We start from the raw sequence: 27103 nt of genomic DNA on the forward strand, positions 1-27103 counted from the left end.
TCAAACCTCTTAAACCCTACATAACTTCATTTGGTCACATCTTATATTTGAGTAGGATGGTGTCTTATTGGTGCTCCTTCCATTATTTCATGATATATTATTATCAAGCCATCCAATCAGCTATAGGAAAAAGATGATTCTTGAACAATCGAATTAGCAATACGGTCGATCTGCATTGCATTTGGACACTTGGTTTGAGGTTCATCTCATCGATTCCCATTCATCACAAGATCTTTATCTGATTAGACCTCGATAGAAAACATTGAGATTTCCCAAGCCCCACGTCCAAATTGTGCAGGCTTCAATCTCTACATATCATAAAGCCTGTATATAGAGTTGAGCATTCTCACACCATCCGAGAGCTGATGCAAGTGAAGCTTCCAGCTACGGGATGCTCAACTCTATATACAGGCTTTATGATATGTGGAGATTGAAGCCTGCACAATTTGGGCATGGGGCTCGGGAAATCTCAATGTTTTCTATCAAGGTCTAATCAAATAAAGATCCTGTGATGAATGGGAATCGATGAGATGAACCTCAAACCAAGTGTCCAAATGCAATGTAGATTGACCGTATTGCTAATTCGATTGTTCAAGAATCATCTTTGTCTTATAGCCGATTGGATGGCCTGATAATAATATCTCATGAAATAATCGAGGGAGCACCAATAAGATGCCATCCTGCTCAAATATAAGATGTGACCAAATGAAGTTACGTAGGGTTTAAGAGGTTTGATTTTGTTTGACGTAGTTGGAAGCCAACAAATTTTTTTTTATGTTTTACTCCGCCGTCGTCGCAATTATGATGAGAGAGCCGTAGTGGTGACGCCATGTTCCGTTGCATCTCATTGTAATTGCGACACAAAAATGATGAATTGTGACGAGGTTTTTGTAAAGGTGATGCCCCCTTCCATCACCATCACAATTGCAACACAAAATGGAATTATTGTGATAGGGTTGTTGTTGGAGTCGCTACAAGTGGACACCCCAACTTCCATCGCAAAAACCTTGGAGGTGTCGCTATTGTGACAAATACCCCACGAATTGCGACGAGGTTGGTATCACAAGAAAGAAATTGGATTGCAACGACTATGCATCGTAATTGCGATAGAATAGGGTAGATGTCGTATTTTGCGACTAAAAAATAGCGATGTCTATTACTATCATAGTGACGACACATAGCTGTCGTTATTGCGACACATAGCCATCGCAAATTGATGCCAAATGTATTAGTGAACCTTTTGAATACACTAAAAGCTTCAAACTTAGAATGATGAACTGAAGTCTTCCAACTGAAATCATCAATAGAAGTTATAAAATAAACATTACTAGTTAATGATCAATCCACACAAATTTGTGTGTACAATTTCCAATGCATCTTTCATTGTATACAAATCTCTAGGAACAAATTCCTCTTTGTAATGATTTGCTAGTATGCAATATTTACATGAGCTTTCTAGTTGTTGAATACTAGGAAACCCTTTCACCATATGCTTCTTCTACAGAAAATTTGGTCCACCAAAATGTAAATCTCCATGCCATAAATGATATAGCCAGGACTCATCTAAAATGTTTCTCTAAGCTTCTTCTTGGATACTTATCAATGATTATAAATACCTTGTTCATTAAGAACACTTTACACATTTTCTCTATCATCTATCCAATGCTCAATAGATTGCATTTTATACTAGGTACATAATATACATCACTTATACTTCTTTCACCATTCTTGGTATACAATGCAATCACTTTTTTACCATTAACACTTACACTATTATCATTACAGAGTTTTAACTCTGAGTGATTGCTGGTGTCTAGATTATAAATAACTCTTTGTTCCAAGTCATGTGATTACTGGATCCACTGTCCAAAAATGAAACATTGTTTTTACTTTTACAAGTCACATTACACATCAATATGATGGATTTCAAATTATCTTCTAACTCCTCTGTGATGTGTACGAAGTGCTTGCCAGCATTAGCTTTCTTCTTCCAGCACTTGTTAGCAAAATGACCATACTTTTGCAATAAAAACATTATAAATTTGACTTATGAAACCTTTAGTTTCCTTGCTCCTAGACTCTATCATTATTTCTTAGATTAAAAGTTTCCTTTAATCTTTATCCTTATATTTTGAATCATTTCTATTGTCTATTTCATTAACAAATTTTCCCCCTCTTTGTCACTACTAGACCTTCCTCTACATATACCTTTAGTAACTTGAAAATGAGTTTCGAAGGCATTCGTCAAATGAAAATTGATTAAGTAGTTGGTTCTTGAATTGTATTTGAATTGAGAATGACAACATGTGATGATAATCCATTGCAGAATCTCAAATTTAATTTGCTCAAGCACACTTGAGCTATCATAGTATTAGAATGAGTAACTTTCGATGAAGTCTCAATGCTTCAGGTCTATGAGCATCACCTAGATACAATGAGTGCTAAATGTTCCATTACCTCTCGTGGGAGATGGGATTTTGTAAGCCACTATTCATGAATAATGGGCCAATGAGTTTGACTCAAAAACTACACAATTGAATCATAATAGCTATATTATAATGTTTAAATTCCTCTATGGGTATATCTACTTCAAAATTATTTAGTAAACATGTCAGGATTTTCTCAGTCACTCTCTAATTTGAGAGGTCATCTTCATATTTTCTTAGCTAATTAACAAAACTCTCTAATTTTTGATGGTTGAATTTAGTAGCCGAAACATGTATTTTGGAGCCCAGATGGATATAGTTGGTTGGGTGGGAACAACCAACAACATTCTTATCTTTCTTCAAAGATGATAGGTGTGGGTTCTAGTCTTTTCTCTAATTTTATTTTATATCCATTTAGGCTCCTAGAGTTGGTCTAGATTGTTGTTCCCACCTCTCAATGTTCCTCCTATCATGCTCCATAAGTTCATCCAACTTCCTCATGTTTGCCTCAAGTGCTTGTGTTGTGCTTCTCAATTCCTCTTGCCTCATTTTCTCATCTATTTTCTCTTCTTGTTTCCTTCTCTCTTCTTCCTCTCTTTTCTTCTTCCCATTACTCAATAAAGTCTTGCGTTTCCCTCTCTAACCTTGTCGGACGCATCTTCACCTTGCAAGGATCTAATCCCTTGCTTTGGTACCACTATGATGCAGAAGATAATGGGCCCAATCAAAAGTCCTATTAATTTAGGAAAAATTCTTCAGAGTCTTAGTGCAATACAACTTCTCACATTATTAGTCTTCATCAAATACATTATCCCAATTCTTGGATCAAAACATATGAATAGAAAGTTTACAAGTATGAATAAACTCGTGATGACACCAAATTTTTCTTTCAAAACCATATGTGTAGATATAAATATTAAGTACAAAATGTCCAATTTTTTTTGTAGATATACAAATTAGTTACACCAAATTTTTCTTTCAAAACCATATGTGCAGATATAAAAATTAAGTACAACATGTCCAATTCTTTTGTAGATATACACATTAGTTACACCAAGCTTTTCTTTCAAAACCATATGTGTAGATATAAACATTAAGTACAACATATCCAATTTTTTTCCAGATAATATACACATTAGTTAGATCAAATTTTTCTTTCAAAACCATATGTGCAGATATAAACATTAAGTACAACATGTCCAATTTTTTTGCAGATATATTTTCCTGTGAAGAAAGACCACTCCTATCAATATGAACCCAGAACAAAATAATGAGACAATGACTACATTGTGGTCTTAGTTCTAAAGAAAACTTGATAAATGTAATTGTCCTTGAAAAAAGTGTAAGGGCTTAAATAATTGAAGAATTCTAATCACAATAGCCCAGAGTCATTGTAGGCAACATGGTCACGTTGAAGAGGGTCACAATTTTTGTCCATTGTTTAATGTGGATTTCATACTGGAGGAACATGGAGGTTTGAATATCGAAGCTAAGGCTAACACTCCCATGGAAGAAGATGATAATGTGCTAGAGGACATGATTGAAGAAGATGGTATTGGAGCAGGTGATGAAGAGGCTCACAATGATGGTGCTAGCGCATCTAATAATGATGATGAAGATAGTCTTGATATACCTTTACTTGAGAAGGCATGTGAGCCCTTATACCAAGGATCCCAAATAGATCTTCTTTTTGCTATAGTTTTGTTGGTGAACTTGAAGGTTATGTATGGTTTATCTAATGTAGCAATGTCACGTATGGTAAGGTATGTCATTTTTGTCATCTTCAATATTAGCATATAATTACTATTCATTATATTAACAATACATATTTGTTGTTGTAGGTTGATAGGTGAGTTTTTGTTAACACCATCAAATATCCTACCTCATTCGTACTGAGAATTATCTACCATTATGAATCAGATTGGAATGAAGTATTAGACAATACATGCATGTCCCAATGATCACATTCTATATCATAAATAACATGAATTTTCAATAGAATCCCTCGATTGTCATATTAGTAGATATCAGTCAGATCAAATAAAAAAAAAGGTGTCTTGCAAGGTTCTCTGGTACATTCCCATTATTCCATGTCTTCAATGATTATTCAGGTGCACTAGCTTACCACAATTTATGGATTACAATGCATGCAATAGAAGTCAAGATGACATTATGTGGATGCCTGCGGATGGTTCTACATTTAAAGAGATAGAAGAAACATGGTCACATTTTAAAGAAGAACCTTGTAATCTAAAGCTTTCGTTGGCAGTGGATGGTGTCAATCTATTTGGAGATATGAGATTTATTTACTCATGTGGCCTATTTTTTTTATTAACAATAACGTTCCTCCTTGGATGTCCATAAAGAGGGAGCACATAATGTTGTCAATGATTGTGCCAAGTATTTTTTTAATTTAATAGTTATCTAAATTTATTTATAGACAGTGCATGAAAATGGTCATAATAATTATGTAATGTTTATGTTCATTTAGTTATTAGGTAAGTATCAAGTTAAAGATATGAACATATATATTGAGCTTCTAATTGATGAGTTGTTGAAGTTATGGAATGACATCACTATGTATGACATCTCTAGATCAATAGGACATCGGCAATTTCAATTCCATGCAATTCTTGTATGTTTAATACATGATGACCTTGGGCTAACTCATTTTTGTGGTATGTTATATTGTTAAGATCACATTCTTTTGGTCTATTATAGTGCTTAGACATTACTATTGTATGTTTAAGTTGCACATGATAATTTTATATGATCTAATTGTACATGATCTTTTAGGTCTTCAAACAAAGGGAAAATTTTCATGTCCAATTTGTGGTCCGAAGATGAAATCTCATCATTCAAGAAGTTTAGGAAAGTAGGTGTTTGATGAGTTTAGGCACTTTCTCCACAATAATCACAAGTAACAAATTATTGAAAAACATCTTTTTAATGGGAAAGAAGAGACATCATCAAGGCCATGAAGAATGACAAATCATCTATGAAAGTTGGAATACGATCCACTAAATCATCAAGGTAATGTCTAGTTTGGGGTCTGAAGTTTGAAATTTATATTTTGATATTGTCTTATGTTTAGTAATGATGTAATTGATTCTCATGAAGGTCATCAAGAAATCAATGACCAACTTTTTAGAGGAATGAAAAGTTATCCTACTCAATTTAGGTTACCACACTACAAGGATCTCCCAATCATGCATTTGTTTAATGCTATGCATATTGGAAAGAATGTTACCGAGACACTATGAAAAATATTAGATGGAAGGCATGATAGAGAAAAAATTGTCAAAATTTGTATTGACATTCACGAATCCAATCATGCACTAAAAGATTTCATTGAATCAAATAGTAATGAAGACTGCATAAATACGAGTGCCCTTCCTTGGTTATTAACAGAGCAACAAAGTGATACATTAAAAGAAGTCATAAAAAAACAAAATTTCCCACAAGATTTGCTGCAAATATAAGCATTCTTATATCAAAGAAAGGTGATTTTGGGCCAGGGTTGAAAACACATGATTGGCATACCTTCGTCAAAGTAAGTCATGTTCTCTATTTACAATATATTTATAAAATTGAATGTACTACCTATTGCATTATTTATTAATATTTTGAAATGATAATTTTTTAATGTTTGTAGTACATCCTACCTCTATCCCTCCCACACCAGTTTGACAATAGTATTAAACAAGTTATATATGATCTTGGAAAATACACGAGGTTAGAAGTGTTTTTTCTTAGATTTGTATAATTTTATCTGAAATCTCGTTTATATCTTCTTACATGTTGAATCTCTTTTAGGTGGTTATCATCTAAAGAAATTGATAAAAAAGATATAAAATATTGGAAGAGAAAAATTTCACAGCTTATGTGTGAAATACAAAAGTGTTTACCTTTAACCTTTTCCAATTCTCAAGAATGCTACCTCATACATCAAGTTGAGGAGATTGAATTGTGTAGATTTTTACAAACTAGGTCAATGCGGATGGTTGAGAGACACTTGAAATTTATGAAGGGCTTGGTTCGAAAAAGAGCACGTCCTGAGGGTTCTATGGTAGAGGGATATATGGTATACCAAACCATAGTGTACATTAGTGAATATCTTCCAAAGTTTGTAGAAAATATCTATGTAGATCACATTTGGGATCTCAACTCTATTGACAAATCTAAAAGGGAGTACCTAATGGGAAAAGGTAGATTGAGGAGAGTGAGAGGTAATTATAAGTTTTTTTTTTTGTAGTTAATTAATTCTTATCCATCATCAATATAAGTTGTTTCTAACTAGTCTAATTGTTTTCTTTATAGTTAGTCATGAGTGGGATGCACTACATTTGTATATTGCAAACAATCTTGATTGGATGACAGTATGGATTGAACAGTCTCAAAAAAATGGCCACTCATTAACATGGGATAATGTTGCATCATTGGTTAAAGAAACTCATCGTAATGGAGATCTCAATGTTATGCCAATGGTACCTAATCTAGTATATGGCTTAAGAGATAAAAAGGTGTACAGAGGATTACTAATCATGAGCCATAAGTTTAATATCAACTCACAAATCAATGCAAATAATCTTGACATGTTTGAATAATTATAGGTCAAACACCACAAAGCTATGTACTACCATGGTCATAAATTTCACATAAAAAAGTCAAACGAAACAAAGAAAACATGTAATTCTGGGATAAGTGCAATCTTCGTGGTCACCAATATTTCATCTAGAACTGACATACCTCCTCAACAATCTAAAAATTGATACTATGACATTTTGGATGATATACTTTAGTGTGACTTTAATTCATTCAAATTAGTTCTATTTGTCACCAAATGGTACAGGCTACAACTAAATTGAAATGATCCTAATAAGACTATTATTGAACATGAAAATGGATTTACAATGATTATTACAAGGTCATTTGAGCCAATTGAAAATGAGCCCTATGTTCTTCCAAGCCAATGTGAGCAAGTGTTTTACTTTGGCATTCCACACAAACCAGGTTGGTCATTTGTTGTTAAACATGATCCAAGAGGAAGGCTAGTAAAGTATAATGTGTTGGAAGAAGAAGATACTGAAGAATCACAAGATGAAGTCAATGATGATCACGAATGACTATTACCCAATGATGAAGAAGAAGAAGATGATGATGATTCTGGTCATGCTGACGATAATGGTGATGATGATGATGATGATGATAATGATCATGATCTTTCTGATGAAGATAGTGATGATCATGGCAATGATGGCCATGATAATGGTGATGAAGATGATGATGATGGCGATTAAGATGGTGCTGGTAATGATGATGATCAAAGTAACAAGTGTAATGATGGTGATGATGAAGACATGGATGAAGATGATGATCACTGACATGATCAATGAAATGTCTATCGAGGTACGATCAATGTCAAGTATGATGTGGTCATGAATTTTATTTATAAAAATTTGCTTGATTTTGATGAATGCATCATGTAATTTTTGTCTTCTACTTAATTTTTAGTTTATAGAGCACTGTAAGTGGACAACTTTTCATTCGTAACAATATGAATGAATTTGATAAGCAAGGTGACCAACTTTTTCTTTCAAAACCATATTTGTAGATATAAACATTAAGTAGAACATGTCAAATATATTTTTAGATATACACATTAGTTACAAAAAAATTTTGGCTAACTTAAGATAAATGATTTACATATGTAAGCTATTCAATGCCTTTGACTAGGATCTTGCATAGTCACATGGATCGACATGTATATGTTAGCAGACCCTATAAATTAACATAATCAGATTTCCACAATCCATTAGTATGTGAGCAATGTTTCTGGATTAGACCCTATAAATACAATTTTTTGTTTGCATAGCTTCTCTTTACCATCAACATTAACTTTTGTCCTAGTGTGTCTCTCATTTTATGGATTGTAGGTCTCACCAAATAGGTATTTTTCTTATCTGTCTTCCTTGAGTGAGGAAAATGCGGTAATAGAAGACAAAAGTGAGACATCTAGTAGGTCTAAAATAAGGAAACCAACTAGAAATAAAAAGACTAGGAGAAAATTCAACAAATGAATGCAATTTTTTCTTGCTAAGGGGGGGTCATGTTCTTATGATAATGAGAGCGAAGGTGATAGGGAGGTTCCCTTAAGGTACACACATCTTCAAAAAGAATGGGTATCCAAGGAACTACCTCCAGTTAACACTAATTTTTCTAGTAATGAAAGGATATATCGCATAGCTCCATCTTCATTACATGGTTTGGGCCTATTTTCCATGGATGGCATAAATATCTATTACAATAAAGTTGTTGAATTGATCGAGTATGAAAGACCTTGTTACAATTACAACAATTGGATGCAGATTGTGCAATATAAAAAAAGTATGCGTAGGTATGCATTGTCAGCAAATTATATACAATGCAAAGAAAATGATTAAAGTAAAACATTCGGTATGTATATTGGTGGAAGGCCAAAACCAATAGGGAATATTGTAGAATTTATAAATAGTTCTCGACCTGTGTCAACTAATAAGTTGGCTAATTGTATATTCAAGGCATGCGAAGGAAATCGTGTTATTGTGTGTGCGATAAAATCAATAAGTGCAGGGGAAGAGCTTCTGATAGATTACAATTTGATGTAATGATCCCATGTTTTAGCCTTCACGTTCTCCAAAGTCTAAGTGGAGGATAAGAAGAAATTAAATTAATTTCTTACACAGTCATTCAATTTAAAGGTGACTTTGTATTTAATTAATTTAATTATTAATTACAAGGGAGTAGCTTCTAGGGTATGTATTAATTATTGCTAGGGAGGGATTTCTAGAGAATGCATTAATTATTGGAAGGAGGAAGCTTCTACCACTTGCAATTAATTAATTTTTTAGTTCTTTCTAGAAAGGTGAAGGAATAGGATAAATAGGGGTGAGAGTCTCATTGTTTAGCATCGGATTATTGTATCGGATGATTATGACTTGCATTTGATAAGAGCTTGGATGTGTGAATCACACTCTTTTTTGGCAATAGGGGACGTTCATTCTCTGTTGTAACATTCTAGACGTCATTCCCTTAGGGTTTGGCCTTTGGAATACATTATCTTTGTACTTGATTGCAACATTTTTAGAATTAATATAATTTCAGCAGTTGATTCAGCTTTTGGGCATTCCTGGGTGTCCATTACATTTGAATTGTGTAGATACAAAAAAATTCCCTATCATGGGATGGGTAAGTATAACATTTAAACCAATTGCCTCTAATTACTATTGACTCCAATATACAATCTACTTTTTTTTTTTTTTTTTTTGATAAGTCTATTACTTTCATTTTGCTACTGATTGCTAAGAATTAGTAATCTTTTTCACAGGGCAACATGGATAGACCAACATGCACAAGCGGGGATGCACCATCTCACACACCTTCTTCAGTGAAGGTAAACCTTAATTATTGTAATTGTTCAAATTATATATAAACAAATGTCATATTATTATGTTCTTTTTGTATGGCTTTGGAGTTATTTTGATGGAATTTTACTGATATTGAATTTTGTAGATATACACATTAGTTACACCAAAATTTTCTTTGAAAACAATGTGCAAATATAAACATTAAGTACTGCAACATGTCAAATACTTTCATTTCACTGCTAATTGCTAAGAATTACTAATTTCTTGCATAGGGTGACATGGACACACCACCATGTCGCACACATGGAGATGCACCATCTCATACACCTTTAGCGGAGGTAAACCTTAATTATTGTAATTGTTCAAATTATATATAAACAAATATCATATTATTATGTTCTTTTCATTATGACTTTGGAGTTATTTTGATAGAATTTTACTGATATTGAATTTTGCAGATATACACATTAGTTACACCAAAATTTTGTTTGAAAACCATATGTGCAAATATAAACATAGTACAACATGTCAAATACTTTCATTTCACTACTGATTTGTAAGAATTACTCATCTTTGTCATAGGGCAACATCAGTATACCACCACGTACAGGTGGGGATGCACCATCTCACACACCTTCAGCGGAGGTAAACCTTAATTATTGTAATTGTTCAAATTATATAAGAACAAATGTCATATTATTATGTTCTATTCTTTATGGCTTTGGAGTTATTTTGATGAAATTTTACTGATATTGATGTCACAAATGATAGGAAAAAGCTAGAATGACAGCAAATCAAATGTGATCTGAAATACGGGCATCATTTCTACATGACATTGCCCTTAGTGCTGACCCTATGTTCATGGCCCAAAAAATCAAACCAAGATACATTGATGAAATTATTAACATTATCATCAACTGTGACACAAGCAAGGAGAAAGAGGCACTGAGAAAAGAATTGGACCGTAGGGTCGAATCTTTGAAGGTAAGTAGTAATTAATCTAAAGCAATAGTACAAGTTCAATAGATTTTTATATTTTATGGTATCTTATAGATCATGATCTAAAATATTATGTGTTCTTATATAGAAATATGTGACAGTTGTGACACCATGTGGTGAATATGGTGAGGGTTGTAGCACACAACCTTCGTGTAAGTAACACTTTCTTTGTTTATTTTCATCAACATTATAACACTTAAATTTTATTTTTGGAAGCTTCTATTTTATTTTTGAAGCTTCTAGCTAGTATCGCATTTGATCTTTATCCATTTAAAATTTCTTTGTTAACAATATTGTATTCTGTAGCTCATGATGAATTACAGACGCCTCCTTCGATCGGCAGTCCAATATTGCCTTGTGCATTGTTAGCAACAAGGAGCATGCAAATATCCTCATCTATGCCCACTACGACTAGTAAAACCTTGTTTTTCTATATTTTTTAATGTGCTAATCATGCATTGTTTTTTTTTTTGGGTGGATTTTGTACTCATGTACCTATTTTGTGCACTAATAGATAGACCATCAGTTGATAGAGCAATAGAGACCAATACTCCTGAAGTTGATCCATTTCCTAGAGTAGTCTGTGTGACTAGTACTAGTTCATTTGCAGGCACATTGTTGCTAAACAAGAAAACTATGTTTCCGTTAAAATTATGAAAGCTTCTATGTGCTTTAAAATTGTTATTATTTAAAGTGTAATATTAGTTTACTTATACATAACTTGTTTTGGTCTGATAGTCCCCTTATGCTTTTGTAGGTAATAATGTTTTCTTTGATCATCTTTTTGATATGACATTGAGGCTATTGGGACCCACCATATGTAAAAGGTACGTATTTTCATATCATTGCTACAAAAAAAATCATTTCTTCTATTTATTGTACTATATTAAAGTTATTGATCTAACAATTTAATTTTTTTTTTAAAGCTAGAATGACTAGGGTTCTGAATTAAAAAATCAACTGAGTACATCTTTTGAGGACCTATTTGAAAAAAACATTTTTGACACTGCCCTACTTTTGAAAAGAGCATCAAGGCATATAAAGATTGTGAGAGATTAGTATAGAAGGGGTCTAAAGGAGAACCCAAAGTATGATTGCCCTCCTATGATTCCATCGATGGAGTGAAATGAAATAATAGAAGATGCAAAGGAGAAAAAGCTACATTTAAATAGAGGAAATGAACCAACACAAGGAAAAAGAAGGTATGTCATGATAGTATTAAGTACAATCTAATCATGCACTAATTAGTGATCTTTGTAAATATATAATCTAACATGTTTGAAACTGTTCATAGACTGCAAGACACATCCAAACCTACCAAAGCAAGACTAGAAAAGGTTGGCCAACACAAACTTGGCTCTGGTGGCTATATGAATCTCCAATCTTGACTTGTAAGTAGCATCAATGAAATTTCATATACTTCTTTTTATATAATGTTGCAAACAATTTTGTTTAATGAAACCATACATGCAAAACTTACAATATTAAGGAAAAAATACAAGGCACAAAATTCAATGTGGAGCTCATGGATGAAGATAAAAAAATTACCTTGAAGGAAGGCTATAAAGTCGTGGTTTCACGCCTATGCCAAGAATCTAAAAGCCTTGCCCAAGAATCTAGTGCACCAAATGAGATCTAACGAGTAAATTTGTTAGATGGAAAGTAAATCAGATTGAATAGTTTAGAGATTTCTTGTTTGGTGTTAGTTTTGAACATAAATTGACTACATAGCAATGTGCATAACATTTCACTATAGCCTTCATATCCTATCATAGAACCTACTTGTGATGAAGGCCATGATGTGCATTATAGTGGTGGAGGTATTAATTTGCTATTGGAAATTAATTATGCAATTATGAATACAATTTAACACCTTCAATGGCAATTTGACATGTATCCTTTTTTTAATATTTTAGAGCATGTTAAACACCATGGTGAAGAAGTGGAGGATGCTCCAAGTGTTCAGCATGTTGACATGGTGGCGGATCAAAATGTTAGTGTACATGATGTGGCAATGGTCAGGTAAGAAAAATGAATGTTATGTTGTACTACTTAATTAAATACTTGTAACAGTTAAGAAAAAGAGTATGCCAATTAAACCCATTTACTTGTTCTTGCAACAGTGCCCCCTTTAGTTCAGCAACCTCCTACTCCTCCAAACAGGAGGAGGCATCATAATTTGACATTACATGTGCCACAAGAGGATGAAAATGAGCAAGATATTGATGCTCCTATCAGCCTTTTTCTTAACAAAGCTAAGAAAAACAAAAAGAAGAAATGATGTTTTAAAAATGCTCTTTGATAAACCTTGTTGGATAATGAAAGAACTTTGTTTTAAGTAATTATCTATGAAAGTTGCGTATTAATATTGATTTTATTTCATGTTAATGAAGTCTTGATTAGTATTATGTATTAATGAAGTTTATATCATATAAATGAATGTTAGGTGATTGTATTGATTGAATGTTGTAGTCCATAAATGGATGAATGAATGAATGAATTATGTAATTAGATGATAATGGGTAATTTAGATTGATGTTAGGGGGAGGGGGGTGAGGCCAGATGAGCTTCCACCTTCACATGGTTGGCCTTGTTAAGTAGAGAATATTAAAGTATTGTCGAAACCAAGTGAAGTTCAAACTAACATACCTAGGAATCTTAAACTAAATCCATCTACCTCTCATCTTCTCATCTTGATATTCATCTTTTTTGCCACTTTTTGCATATTCAATATTCTATTATTCATAATCTTGATAATGGAAGCCTCCATCTTGTTGGTAATTTGTTCCTATCCTATCCTTTAATTTTTTTAAATGTGTCTATTTGTCTCCTACCATAACTCCCATATGACAATAGATGGTGTTGCAGTCCACAAGACACCGTACAAACAGTCCTTATTTCAAATAGATGTTTGTCGTTGGTCTTAGCTATTTTCTAATTAGGTAATTATAGCCCTCCTTAGCGTTCTAGTTTCCAGTAGTCATTTGACAGTTGCTCTAAACAACCTCGACCCCATAAGAAATCCCCAAACCATAGTCGATGAGGACTGCTGGAGCAACCTTCATTACTGCATCCAAACCAAGGTAACCCATTTACTTTGTATTTTTATACTATGGAAAGACTTGTAAACTTATATCCACATTCCAACTTTATTAAACTAAGTTCTCCTCTTTCTCTTTTGTTGCTTAGAATTTTTATTGCTATTCAAGGATGGTAGTAGAGAAAGCAACGTCTAAGTATGCAATGTTGGTATCCTTCATTTGATAACATTTTAGGTTGCTTTTAATTTGAACAATGAGCATATTAACCCATAATTGGGTGACAAAATGTTTACTAATATTCTTCATTGTATTTTCCATTCAATGTGTTTGTAAAATGAATGAAAATGAAGATCACATCACATTTTAGGGATTTATTCACCTTTTACATGTTTGGAAGAGTAGAAAAAGGTCATAATATGTGTGGATGGTCTAAATTCATATCCTCGTCAAACACAAGATGAATCAATATGCATTCATGTTTCATTGTGTCTAATGTGGAAATGAATTAGTGTAGTGTAAAAATATATTCTAATCACACAAGAAAGATCCAACATAGAAGTTCAACAAGTTTAATAGTATTTGGTAAAAATGTTCATATATTTCTATTCTCTGCAAAATCTTCTATTCTCTGAAAACTGTATCAATTCATTATAAGCTGATATGATTTTACACCTTTTTCTTTTACAAAAATGGCATTTGACATAAAATATAAATACTTATTTGTTGTAATCATTGGAATGACAATGGTCATGGCGGCTAGAACTAGAATTGCCATTTGTCGAGATCACACAGACAGTATTTGACCATCTTATTTTGGTTTTTACTTTTCTTATTATTATATTTCACATGTTACCAACACTTTACCTTTGAGCAGAATTTCTACTAAGTAATCTATTTGTATGTTGGATAATGTTGAGCTGCTTCTCACACAAAATTTATATTGCTCCCTATTTATTTCATGCTTCATTTAAATGTTGAAATCTATGAAGCTCTCAATATTTATGAAAAAATAGAGGTGTTTGGCATGTAGGTCTTTTCTATTCTCACTCTGCATGTGTAAAGCAAGGTAGCCCAGATGAATTAGAAGTAGATCATTGACAATTCAAACAATAGCAATACAAGTCATCCTCCTATTTCTCTTCACACCATCCTCCACTAGTAAGCTATATTTTGTCTCAAATCCACCATTCAAAATTAAATACATAGTGGATGACTTTTGAATACCATCACATAACAATATATTGCCAGATTTGATACCATTTAGTATAGATAATAGAAACTTATGACGCTATTAGGTTAGATAATTTTCCTTATCTATTATCATAATAATTGACTTTTTAATATATTATTAACAATAAACAAAGATGAAATGATGTTATAATTGTTGTAGGAAAATTGGGAGTGGAAAGTGTTAGATGTTGTCCTAATGCTTGTTGCCCTTGCTGCAATTAAAAATGAATGATCTCTTTCTTCCTTTTTAAAGGATTTGTGGACTTCCTATAATAATAAGTATTTAGTAGAACATTGTCAAAATGATTTGTTAATTTTCCATCTTTAAGTTGTGTAGAGTGTTTTTATGTCTTTCAAGATGCGTGGAGCTTTTTAGAACATCTTTTAGTTGAATTATAAGAATAGTTTGCATGGATGCAAATGTTTATTTGTTTCATTTAATGACAAAAATTGTATGGAATTGATAAGGAGGATGATAATTTTGTTAAATTATGATGAATGATGTTTCTTGGTTTCTATTATAATGTCCTTTGATTTTTATCTGTACTTTATTAAACTAGCAGATCCTAGCTTAGAATGGATTTGAACATGGCACATGAGTTCCAGAGATAAGAGGTTTGATTCTCACTTGAATTTGTGGTATAGTGATCAACCTTTACCTCTTTTGCATGGTATTAATGAATATCAATACAGTCCATACAGATCTTTGGAGACTCAAGTTTTCTTTAATGGTTGTTGTTAGAGTCAATAGCAGAGATGCCTAGGAATTGGAACGATTTAGTAATTTAGAGGGCTTGTACAAAGATGGGGATAAATTTTTACACATGATTATAGGTTATGATGTGAATCAAGATCAATGGGTCTTTACTCTTTTCATTCCTACCTCAGTAGGCTTTGTATATCGCCTTATTGAATGGGAGGGAAATCTATTAGTTTGCAGATCGAAAGTGGGTCTTGGGCATTTTGTGTTCTGGATACTAGATACAGAACATAAGCTATGGATTCGAGAACGGGAAATAGATTTATCACATGGGCTTCACACTTCCTGGGAGGTATCTACAAGTAGTGGCCTAATATGGTTTACATGTGATTACAATTGTGTCATAGTCTACCATATGAAGGAGAGGTATTGGTCACTTTATGGAGCAAATGATGCCTTTGGTTTGCAACACCCAAGAGGTCTACCATTTGTAACTTTTAAGCCTACCCTTTTGTCATTTTGAAACCCTCCTGTGGAAATTGGATTACATTTCTGGTGTTGTTTGTATTCTTGTAAATTTAAATTTTTGTATTTCTAAGAGCAAAGTTATTTGATATGAAAATTATTTTTGGGTATAGTTTATGGTCTGATTTGGTTGGGAATAGTTGCCTGTGTTGTTGAAGTGCAATAGAGGATAGCTAATTGGCTATCTTTCTACCATTCACAGTTGCCATTTTTTGCTTGAACAATTTGTTGTTTCATGTTTTTGTGTATTACAATCACTCACTACTTTATGAACATGATGAAGTTTTATTCACAAATCCAACAATAGTCTCATAATTTGTGTGTTGATATTTTAAGCATGGTGTTACTCACAAATCCAATAATAGTGTCATAATTTGTGTGTGATATTTTAAGCATGGTGTTACTCACAAATCCAACAATAGCGTCCATGTCTAGATTTTATACCATTCAGTACCTAAAAAGGAAGGGACTAACGTGTTTCCAAGGAGATGCATGTCTAAATGCAGCCAATGGATTGATTCCCAAGATAGGGAAGAGGTTAGCATCCCTTTAAAACCTTGAGGGCATAGTCCGAAGGCAAGATAAGGGTTTGGATCTCTAAACTTTGAGGGAAGCTATTGTGATTGATATCTAAGAAACTTGGTTACAGCCTAATCTTCTTCTTCTTGAACTAAAATGGTGTTAGAGGTAGTATTGACACTAAGGATCATAAATAGTAAGTTTTCTTAATATGGTTGGTGATTGTATAACTCTCATTACTTTGAATAATCAAATAACATAGATTTGATTCAAGAAAACTTAGTCCATTTAGTTTAGGCCACAAGTATATTAGATAGGGCTTAATTCTAGTTATAACATGCCTAAGCATAGAAGGGAACATTACATGCTTGGACGTGTTATTGGGTACAATGAGTCTTCAGATTATAGGTGCAGCAAACTAATAGTGAGGAGATAAGGAGATCCTCAATGTTCACTTGTGTTCTAAATCACTTCCATATTTATTCTTGAAAACCCTATTGGTGACTAGTCAACTACATGTTTTCTGATTAAGAACATAGTTGTTCGTTCAGATATAACATTGTAACCCATGTCTTGGAGAAATACAAGCATATAAAAGTGTAAAATGGGATCAACTTTATGTCCTCTTTGAGGCAGTATAAAGAGCATATAAGTGTTCCTAGTAAGGAAGATGAGTAAGGGTCAGGGCCTTATAACCATAGGTTAAGTTCCTAGGAGCCTAGTGAACCCAAAGTGACGAAAAAGCATCCAGGTACCCAGGAAATCTTGCATAGCCCAAAAAAAATGACCATTCAACTTTTCATGTTTTTACTCTAATTTAGTATATGTTTTCAAGTTGTATTTTGTCCATTTCTAGTTTCTAGCTTACTAGTTGTGACAGTTTCCTTGTTATGGATCACATGCTAACTTGACCATTAGAATTCCTATGGAAGTTCACTATAGACAACAATTGGTGCTTCATGTGTTAGACTAGGGCCTTTGCCCTTCTCTAAAGTTGTCATTTTTTGCTTTAAACAACATTGTCTTATGTAGAACCACCACTAAGGATGTGACATTTACTTTTTCATTTCCTTAGATACCCCTAAGGCCTGCATCATGGATCTTTTGTTCATTACATACTAGACTAGCTTACCCACTCACATGGAGATTTCAAACATTTCTGTAATATTAGCCAGGGCCCACATGACTAGCCTTTCTTCTTTTTATGTTGTGTATTTCAAGCGAGAAGCTGGGCTTCGTTGTCTATGGGTCTGACTAGCAGTTACCCATGAAAGATCTTTACTTCATTTGCTATTCTTCATGGGATTATGGGTGGAGCCTTTGATAGCTATCAGTAGATTACTTTTTTGGAGTGGATGCCCACTATAAAAATAAACATATTAAGATTGCAAGAGGTTTAAGGGGGGTCAAGGGAGTAAAGGAACTCAAACACTTTCTTGCCTCAATTGTAGTCTTTCTTGATCCATTAATTATGAGTTAAATGTTATGTCCACGCTGCATTTGTAATCTGTTTTCTAAGAAGGTGCTATGGTTGGTTGCCATGCACTGGAAAAGAGGAAAAAGGTGACACATGACTCATATTTTTTCTCTATTTAGCCACTTCCTGCTTATGTCTTGTGTCCTTCATTCCATGTTCTTGTGTAATGCTCGTGAGCTTAAAGAAAAGGGTAATCCTCTTCACCCAATTTCTAGAATTAAAGTTGAAGCAAAATCTGCAAACATTGAAGAGAGTGTAAGTAGTATAAATCTAGATGGAATTTCATTCATAATTTATGTTGTGGAAAAAGATCATAGTCCAAGAACTGGGCATGATAATCCTCCTACAACCCCTTACTGCTCAATCTCGTACTATTTTTCATATGTTTTTTCTCAATTACATTACAATACTTTGTGTTCCTCCTAGTGTTTTTCCATGTATCCAACTAGTTTGTGGACATCATGTATTTAATTTAGATATTTCATCTATTACATGTTGATTCAACCCAAAATGTCTCCTTCCACGACACCTTCCATTTGGATGTTTTAGCCACAAGGACTACATAAATAAATGTTTATTTTGTTTTTAGGGCTTCTTGATTAAATGTTATTCAACATTCAGTTTTTGGATAGATGGAAGGCATTTATGTTCGATATTTGACAAGCAATATAATTTAGAGTTTATTGGTTAGTTAGAACACTTAACAATGAACAACTTACATTTACTCTTTCAAATATACCATGATTTTTATATAACCCAAAAAAATATTATATTTTCTATCCATCTATATAGATATAGAGAGATCATTAATCTTTTTCCAATAACTAACTCAATATGTAAAACATTTTAACATATACATTGATCCCAAGTGAAACATTTAATATTTTATCATGTAAACCATGTTCTTCTATAGTTAATATTGTTGAAATCTTGTGTACTCAATATGGGCAGCCACGAGAATGGTATTTTGTATGTGATTTTTTTCATTATAATGGTATATAATTTGATTGATTGGAATATCTTCTCTTCAAATACTAATTTGTTCCATTATAATCATTTCCACATTTCTTTGAAACAAGTGACAATTTTTGGACTTCATCGATTATAGTATCAGAACTAGAATTGGTTTCTTCTTGGTTATCACTGTTGTTTGAAATATCACCATGCCATCTAGAGTTTGCATACTCAAACATATCCTCTAAGAGATAATTAGCTATGTATTGATAAAGAATTAATTTATGTAGAAGGCATCTTCATACAAAAGTTCAATGATTTGGTCTGGTGAGGATTAGGTAGTATGTCAATTATATTTGCATCTGAATACTTTGAACAGACTTGATGCTTATTAGATTTTAGTTGATATATTTCCAGAACTATATACATCATCTTCTTTATGCTCCATGAGATTAATCCTGACTGATACCTGCCAACAAAGCTATCACTATTGTTTAATTGTGTCTTTTGCTACTGAAGGCTCTTCTTATATTGCTGAGTCCCTAAATACACTTGTCTCTGAGTTCATGCCTTCTTGAGACCATCATGTCTTTTGTAATTGATATCAGTCTTCAAGATATCCTTTGTGATAGATCAGACCTATTAGATTAAGAGACACATAATATCTCATAAAGCTTTCCATGAGAATGCATACTCTCATCTCTATATGGTTGTTTATGTCCTTTCAACATATTAATTTTTTGTATATGTCAATGTTGCATGAAAATTTCACATTTGCATAGTGTTCAAATAGGAATCCATAAACAAGCTCTTATTTGAGTAGTGATCCAAAGATGAGACATTGATCTCCAACATGTCTTCACAAATGGAGACTCTAAATTTGATGAAAATTTAGGCTCCATCATATGATAGGAATGGATGAGTGGCATCTCTTCATCGCAGCCTTAATGAGAATATCTTCATTGCACCTATTGATTGATCAAATAACTAATCTACTTTAGACTTAATTAATGAATTAAACATTCTTTAAAAGTGATTCGTGATCTATTCTCTTGCCGATTGAAACCAAATAATCATTATTTTAAAACCGATGATAATAAATGGATATTATAGTAGTTATGATTATCGATATACCTTAATATACAATCCACCTAGTATTCTCCTTGCTTATAGTAATCATTAATAATATATGATACTATTCAAAATTATGTTCTCTGATCATTGCTAAAGTAATATTTCAAATCTGCATCATACTTCCTTTGATACCATATTTTTCTTTAGAATATTAATGAAAGGAACTTTATGATCAACATGTGAAATGCCATATAATGGACATGTCAGAACATGAAATCGTTGTTTATTATGTGAACCTTACTGGTTTGATTTAATCAAGGGCAATATCATGATCTTCATGTTGATGAGGTTGGCAACTAATAAGATTATTGAACCCAAATCATACTTTGGATAAGCTTAAGTATATATTATTCATTGGCACAACTTGGGGGCAACTTCTTGAGATTTAGAACCTAGTCGTCTCAAATTTTAGTAAGCTCTTTGTTCATTCATTGACATCATTTCAAATTTTATCTTTAAAATTTTAATGTTTTTTTTATTCTTGTCAAGGAGATGATTGGAAAAGTAGTTATAGAGGTGAAATATCCCCCCTAGTCTTCTGGTTTCTCCAATAAGATGAAGTGTGGTATTGCATTTCTATTTTGACAAAGTATTTTCTCTTTTTTTTATTGTTATAAGATTAATCTAAGTTAATGTTGTATGTATAAAGAGTGGGTAATTTCCAATAAGGAATTTCTATGCCAATGATTTGTAGCTTTTAATCTCTTAGACTTTTCCTTGTGTGTTCCTACTAGATAGTCATTACATTTAGTAGTCACTCTAACTGCTTAAATTTTACATTTACATAAATGAACAAGGGAGTGGTGTAACAATGATCCCATTGAAGTTGAAGTTGAAGAAAATGAAACTAGAGGTGCGCCCAATATTTCAAACACTTTCACTAAAAATGGACAATCAGGAGACCTCTATTCATGCTCAACATCGGGTACCCATTTTCTTTTTGTTAGAAAAGGCTTTGGATTCAATTGGGTATAGCTAAATAGATCAAAAATAGTTAATTCTAAACAATTTTTCCATTTCTAACTAAACAAAATCAACATAGTGAGCAATGAAATTTGATGTATGTAGGAACAACAAGGTTCACTATACAATAGGGCAAAACATATATTCTTCGTATTGTCAATGTTGCTGTCAATAATCACCTCTTTTTCAAGTTTGCATCACACAATCTCATGGTGGTATCAATGGATGCCTCCTACACAAAACCATACACAATTGACACTTTCATGTTAACATCTAGTCAGATTGCAGATGTACTTCTCATAGCTAATCAAGCCAAAGCCAAATACTACATGGCCGCCAAAGTATACACTACTCAATCTGAATCAAATATTGACAATAGCACAACAATTTCCATTTTGAGCTACATGGGTTCAAATGCATCTGCCACTCCAATCTTTCCAGACCTTCCAATTTACAACAACACTACAACTATGACCAACTTTATCGAATCCCTATGAAGCCTGGCTTCACAGGAGCATCCAATGGATGTTCCCCAAACTATAAGTGACAATAGTATATAAACAATAGGACAATAATAGAAACTAATCTTCAATGGTGATATTTAAGGGTCTCAACATTATAGATCATTCTTAGAGAGACATACGTTATAAAATTTGGAGTATTATGATGTGATTGTGCAAGGCATATGCCCAGCTCTACTATGAACAAGTCATGCATTGTTTAGAATTCAAAAAAATACCACTTTAACCCACACTTGTTGGTTATTCATGGTCACACATCAACTCTTGGAAATGTATTGGTAATGTTGATCCTACTTGGAGTTGGCTATACCCAAGGAAAAGGCGGATACATATTTATATGTGTGCGCAAGGTGTCTAACAATGATATCGAAGTATCTGATGATATAGAATCATAACAGTGATTTCCTTCCAAGCATGACTGTAATTCAAGTTCAGCATCGACCAAGCAATAACATCTATGATTCAAGGTGATCAATTAAACATCTACACACATCAATCACTATCCATAGTGGGAGACATAAATTTAGGTGACTATTAAGCTAGGGATACAGTTGTACAACTAAAAACCCACTTTCAACCACTTTGGCAATTGGAAGGCTTTTTCGATCTACATTATACATATGTTGGCCTCAACATCGTCATAGTACTTGGAAGCACAATCATATTTGGGCATGGAGACCTATTGGAGACTACTTAATATATACCTCATTGTCATCATACAAAGGATCATCCTTGATCATTATGATCACATACGAAATACATTATCAGATTGGGTATTATCAACAACATATTGTAATAAATTATTGGGGTGATTGTGTATACTATCATATCAGTTCCAGAAAAATAACATTATCTCTGTTTATTATTTTTCATCTAAGCTCATTTGAATATTGCTTGATATTGTTTTCTACTCTTTGTTCATAAGGTTGTTTACCATTGCGATTTTGTGTCATTTGATATTTGGTATATTACATTTTTTTATCAAAACATTGAAAGATGAGCAACACAATGAGCAGCAACAACTTCAATATTAGTAGGTTTCCTTATTAACCCCACATTAAAACTTGTTTATCAAAGATTTTTTTTTCCATCATCACCTTGAAATTCTCCTTGATAGTATCAACATCAATAACCAAAGAATTATCCTTTGCTTGAATATTTAAACTAATTGACAAGCAATCATTTGCATTTCAACCTTTAGCTGATTGTAGCCTTTCTAGAATTTAGTTTTCTATAAAACATTCCATTTGAGTCCAAGCATCTTCCATACTATACTTATTTTACCACAGGTGGCATATGTTCTCATTGGCATTCAAAAAAACTTGTTTAGCAACATGTATATCATTACTTCTTGTAGTCATTTCTTTGAGGTCTTTATGAACTTTAATTCATATAGACTCCTTTTTATTTGTTCTATCTTTTCTTTGACCTTTGTTCTCTTAATATCAATAATATCAATTTCACTGTATATCTTTTTTCTTCCCCAATAAATTTAAGGCTATTTGTTATTATTTCTTTGACCATTTTGCTACTTTTCCATAAGACTATTATTTGTAGATCTTTCCAGTATTATCCTTATTGCTCTTTGAATTGAGTTCAAAACAATTATCTACTATGTTCAATGGTTGGATTGAACTGTTTATCATAGATTTGAGAGAAGAAATCAAGACTCTTACATGTTCTTTAAGTTGATCTTTAGTATGTTTATTTTTCTTAATTTGTACTACCAATTTAGTTGTTGAAACTTGGAAATTGTGAATATCCCCTTCATGTGAAGAAGGATTTAGATCAACTTTGGTGATATTTTAAATGTCTAAGAAGCAATCCCTCCCATTTTCTAAATGCACAAAAAATGAGGTTAAAGTCAACTCCAACAAACTTTGGAAAACATTCTATTTCATCTAGCAAAAAATAGTCAAACCCTTTAGTGAGCAGTTGGCATGAAGTTTTAGGTAATCAATCCAAAAATTAAACCCTCTATTTTTTGGGCAAAAAATTACAGATGCTTCCATGAATTTTTTTGCCAAAACCATAGCTCCACAGGGCTTGGAAGATGGGGGAACACAGGAATGGGAGGGCCAAGGGCTTTAATTTGTTGATGGTGAGGGGACAGTGAGCGGATGACATATGAGCAATGATGGAGGGGGTGGCGCGATATACAAATTGAGGTGAACTGAAATTTTCAAGGCATAATCTACAGTATGACATCTCTGCAATGCCCAATGAAAGACAAACTAATTTTTTGATGTTAAAGGTTGCATTTAGTATGTAATGGCATTTGCCATATAGAAAGCGACTTCACGGGTGTCAATGGAGGTGGAAGAGGTGGTGGTTTTGCATTTATCTATCAATCTAAAACAATCATCTTCACATTTTCATGAGTGTTGGAATGAGACTAGAGTATTAATATCTTTTTCTTCAAAAATATATAGGAAAAAAGTAAAATATACAAATCTGTTAACAAACCTAAAGGATGCCCAACACAAGTATGAATATTCCAAGTCCTCTATGTGTATGGACATTGGAATCCAATTTATTGTACAATGCTACTCCACGAACTACACTTGCCACTCCGAAGATGAATCCAAAGACCTGAATACCAACATGTAGATTGTACCACACTAGATCCCACTATCAAAAGTAGTGTGCTATGATTACACACAACAATGATTCCATTTATGTTGAAACCTTGTTGTCATGGAAGATCTTTATGTGCATCCTCATGGTGGTTGATTCTTTGAAGGGCCTCCCTGAGAATATCAAACTTGACGCCCCTAATGGTTTGTGGATTCAAACTCTGCTCTTAACAATTTGTTTGTGGTTGGTGATGGTGCCAATAGCTCTACTCTATCTGACCAGGCTTGCATAATAGAGGGGTCCCCTACTCTCTTGCATAAACATCCCATGTGCTAGATACAAGCTCTATCCTTACCATCACTTTTCAGATCACCACAATGACACACTGGAAAAACAATTGCTATCAAACCACACTCCCAAATTTGTTCCAATGGAGTGAGAAAGAATAACATCATTAGGGAGTTACACATAGAAAACGGGCTGCTGCTTCATTCCACTCTTATAGATCTAATGTCATTGATTTCATTTGGAATTTGGTACTACATTCATCCTTTGCTCACTCTTGAAAATGGCTCCCTCATCACTCGTGATAAGCAGCACAACTGCTAGACGATGACTCGCCCTTCAGATTGCTTTCTAGGCAACCACAATGACAATTTCTATCAAACCATTCCACAAATTGTGCTAATGAAGTTGCATAGAGACAACTTTGGGGAGCCCTTGTATAGCAATCGGGATGCTTCACGAACCTCTAATAGAAAGGATGCTAATGCCAATATTCAAAATCTAGAAAATGTATCTTTCTTGAACACCAGCATTGATTCTATTGGAGGGTCACTGGGAGCTTTCATTATCAAATCTCCCAATTAGCCATGATAGGTTCATAACCAATTGCTAGAGTGCCAAGTAGCCACCTAATGCTAGATGAGGGCTCACCATTAGATCAACTTCAAAATCGCTAAAATAATGTACTATACAATGGCAACCATTGCTAAGCCTCTTTCAAAATTGCACTGGTCCAAGAAGATGATCTAAGAGAGAGTCCACGAGTAGGCATTCGTTGGGGGATTCACCCGCTCTATTTTTTTTAAACCTCATAGTTTGATCAAAATTTCAACCATCTCCTCATGGTTTTCCACCAACAATTGGTTGACATTTCAACCAATCTTTTGGTCATGACCATGGCATCATGGTTGAAAACTTTCAAAAATTGGTGGAAATTTTGGCCAAATATTGGTAGAAAAATTTCAAGAATTGGTCAAAATTTCCACCAATGTTTGGTTGAAAACTTTCAAGAATTGGTGGAATTTTTTACCAAATATTGGTAGAAAAATTTCAAGAATTGGTCAAAATTTCTATCAACATGTTGGTCATGACCATGGCATCCTAGTCATGCGATGGGCTAGAATTGGTCGCAATTTCCACAAATCTTGGAAAGTTTTTGACCAAAAATTGGTGGAAATTGTGACCAATTCTAGCCCATCCCACGACCACAAATTTTGGAAAGTTTTTGACCAAATTTTGGTGGAAATTTTGACCAATTCTTGAAATTTTTCTACCAATATTTGGTTGAAATTTCCACCAATTCTGGAAATTTTTCAACTAATATTTGGTCAAAATTTTGACCAAATATGACAAATTAGAGCAAAGACTTTTCAACCAATGTATTTGTCAAAAATTTGACCAACCTGCAAGTTGGTCAAAATTTCAACGAGAAAAATACCGACTAACTAGTTGGTCAAAATTTGGACCAACCTAGGTAAAAATTTTGACCAAAATTCGTTGAAAATTGAGTACAAATTTACTAGTGGGAGAAGTCATGTCATCAAGGTCTTCCATGTGTGATAGTTATGATTGATCAAAAGTTTTAGACAAGAAGAGGTCTCGACCATTATTTTAGAAGGTGTTGAGTTATTTTTTAATGTAGTTTTGGTTTACATAAGTAAATAATACAAACAATATGACAAAACAACCCCCACAATGCAAAACATCAAACTCTAGCTACTAGAAGGAATGCATAAATGAGAGAAGAACTAAAAAGCTTCAGAAATGAATAAAAAATACCTAGTACCAAATACTGGTGAAATGATAGAGAATCTGTAAAGTTCTTGAGAAGAGATTTTCGATGCTTTGTTCATATAAAAAATTGGAGCTATAACAAAGAAGTTATAACCCCGAAAAGATAGAAGTCATCAACAGAATTCAAGCACCAAAAAAGGTACCAAACTAGAAAAAAATTCCAAAAATACCTGCTCCATCATCTCTGTCTCAGAACCATCTTTCTAGCGCTTTTTTTTTGTATCAAAAAAAGAAAACCATATGCTTGAGATATCGTAAAAAATCCAACAAGGCCCATAGAAGCAATACAAAATTATTTTAAAAACAATAATAATAATTTTTTTTTTAAAAATCATCGTTGGCAAAGTGACGCTCGAGTAGATAGTTTGACAGCACAGCCTGTGGCGGGGTCGTGGTGGTGGGTGGGGTTAAGTGCAGGAGGAGCCACTAGAGCAGAGTTGGGTGGGTTAGAAAACCAAACATGGTGCCTAAAGATGACTAAGGGACATTGGAAAGATTGAGAGGTGCCAAAACAAGTTGCTTGGGCTGGAGTCAACAATGACAGTTGGACAA

The sequence above is a fragment of the Cupressus sempervirens genome, chromosome 3, assembly GCF_028749045.1.
Source record: "Cupressus sempervirens isolate cs-2001-9-10 chromosome 3, ASM2874904v1, whole genome shotgun sequence".
Lineage (NCBI taxonomy): Eukaryota > Viridiplantae > Streptophyta > Pinopsida > Cupressales > Cupressaceae > Cupressus > Cupressus sempervirens.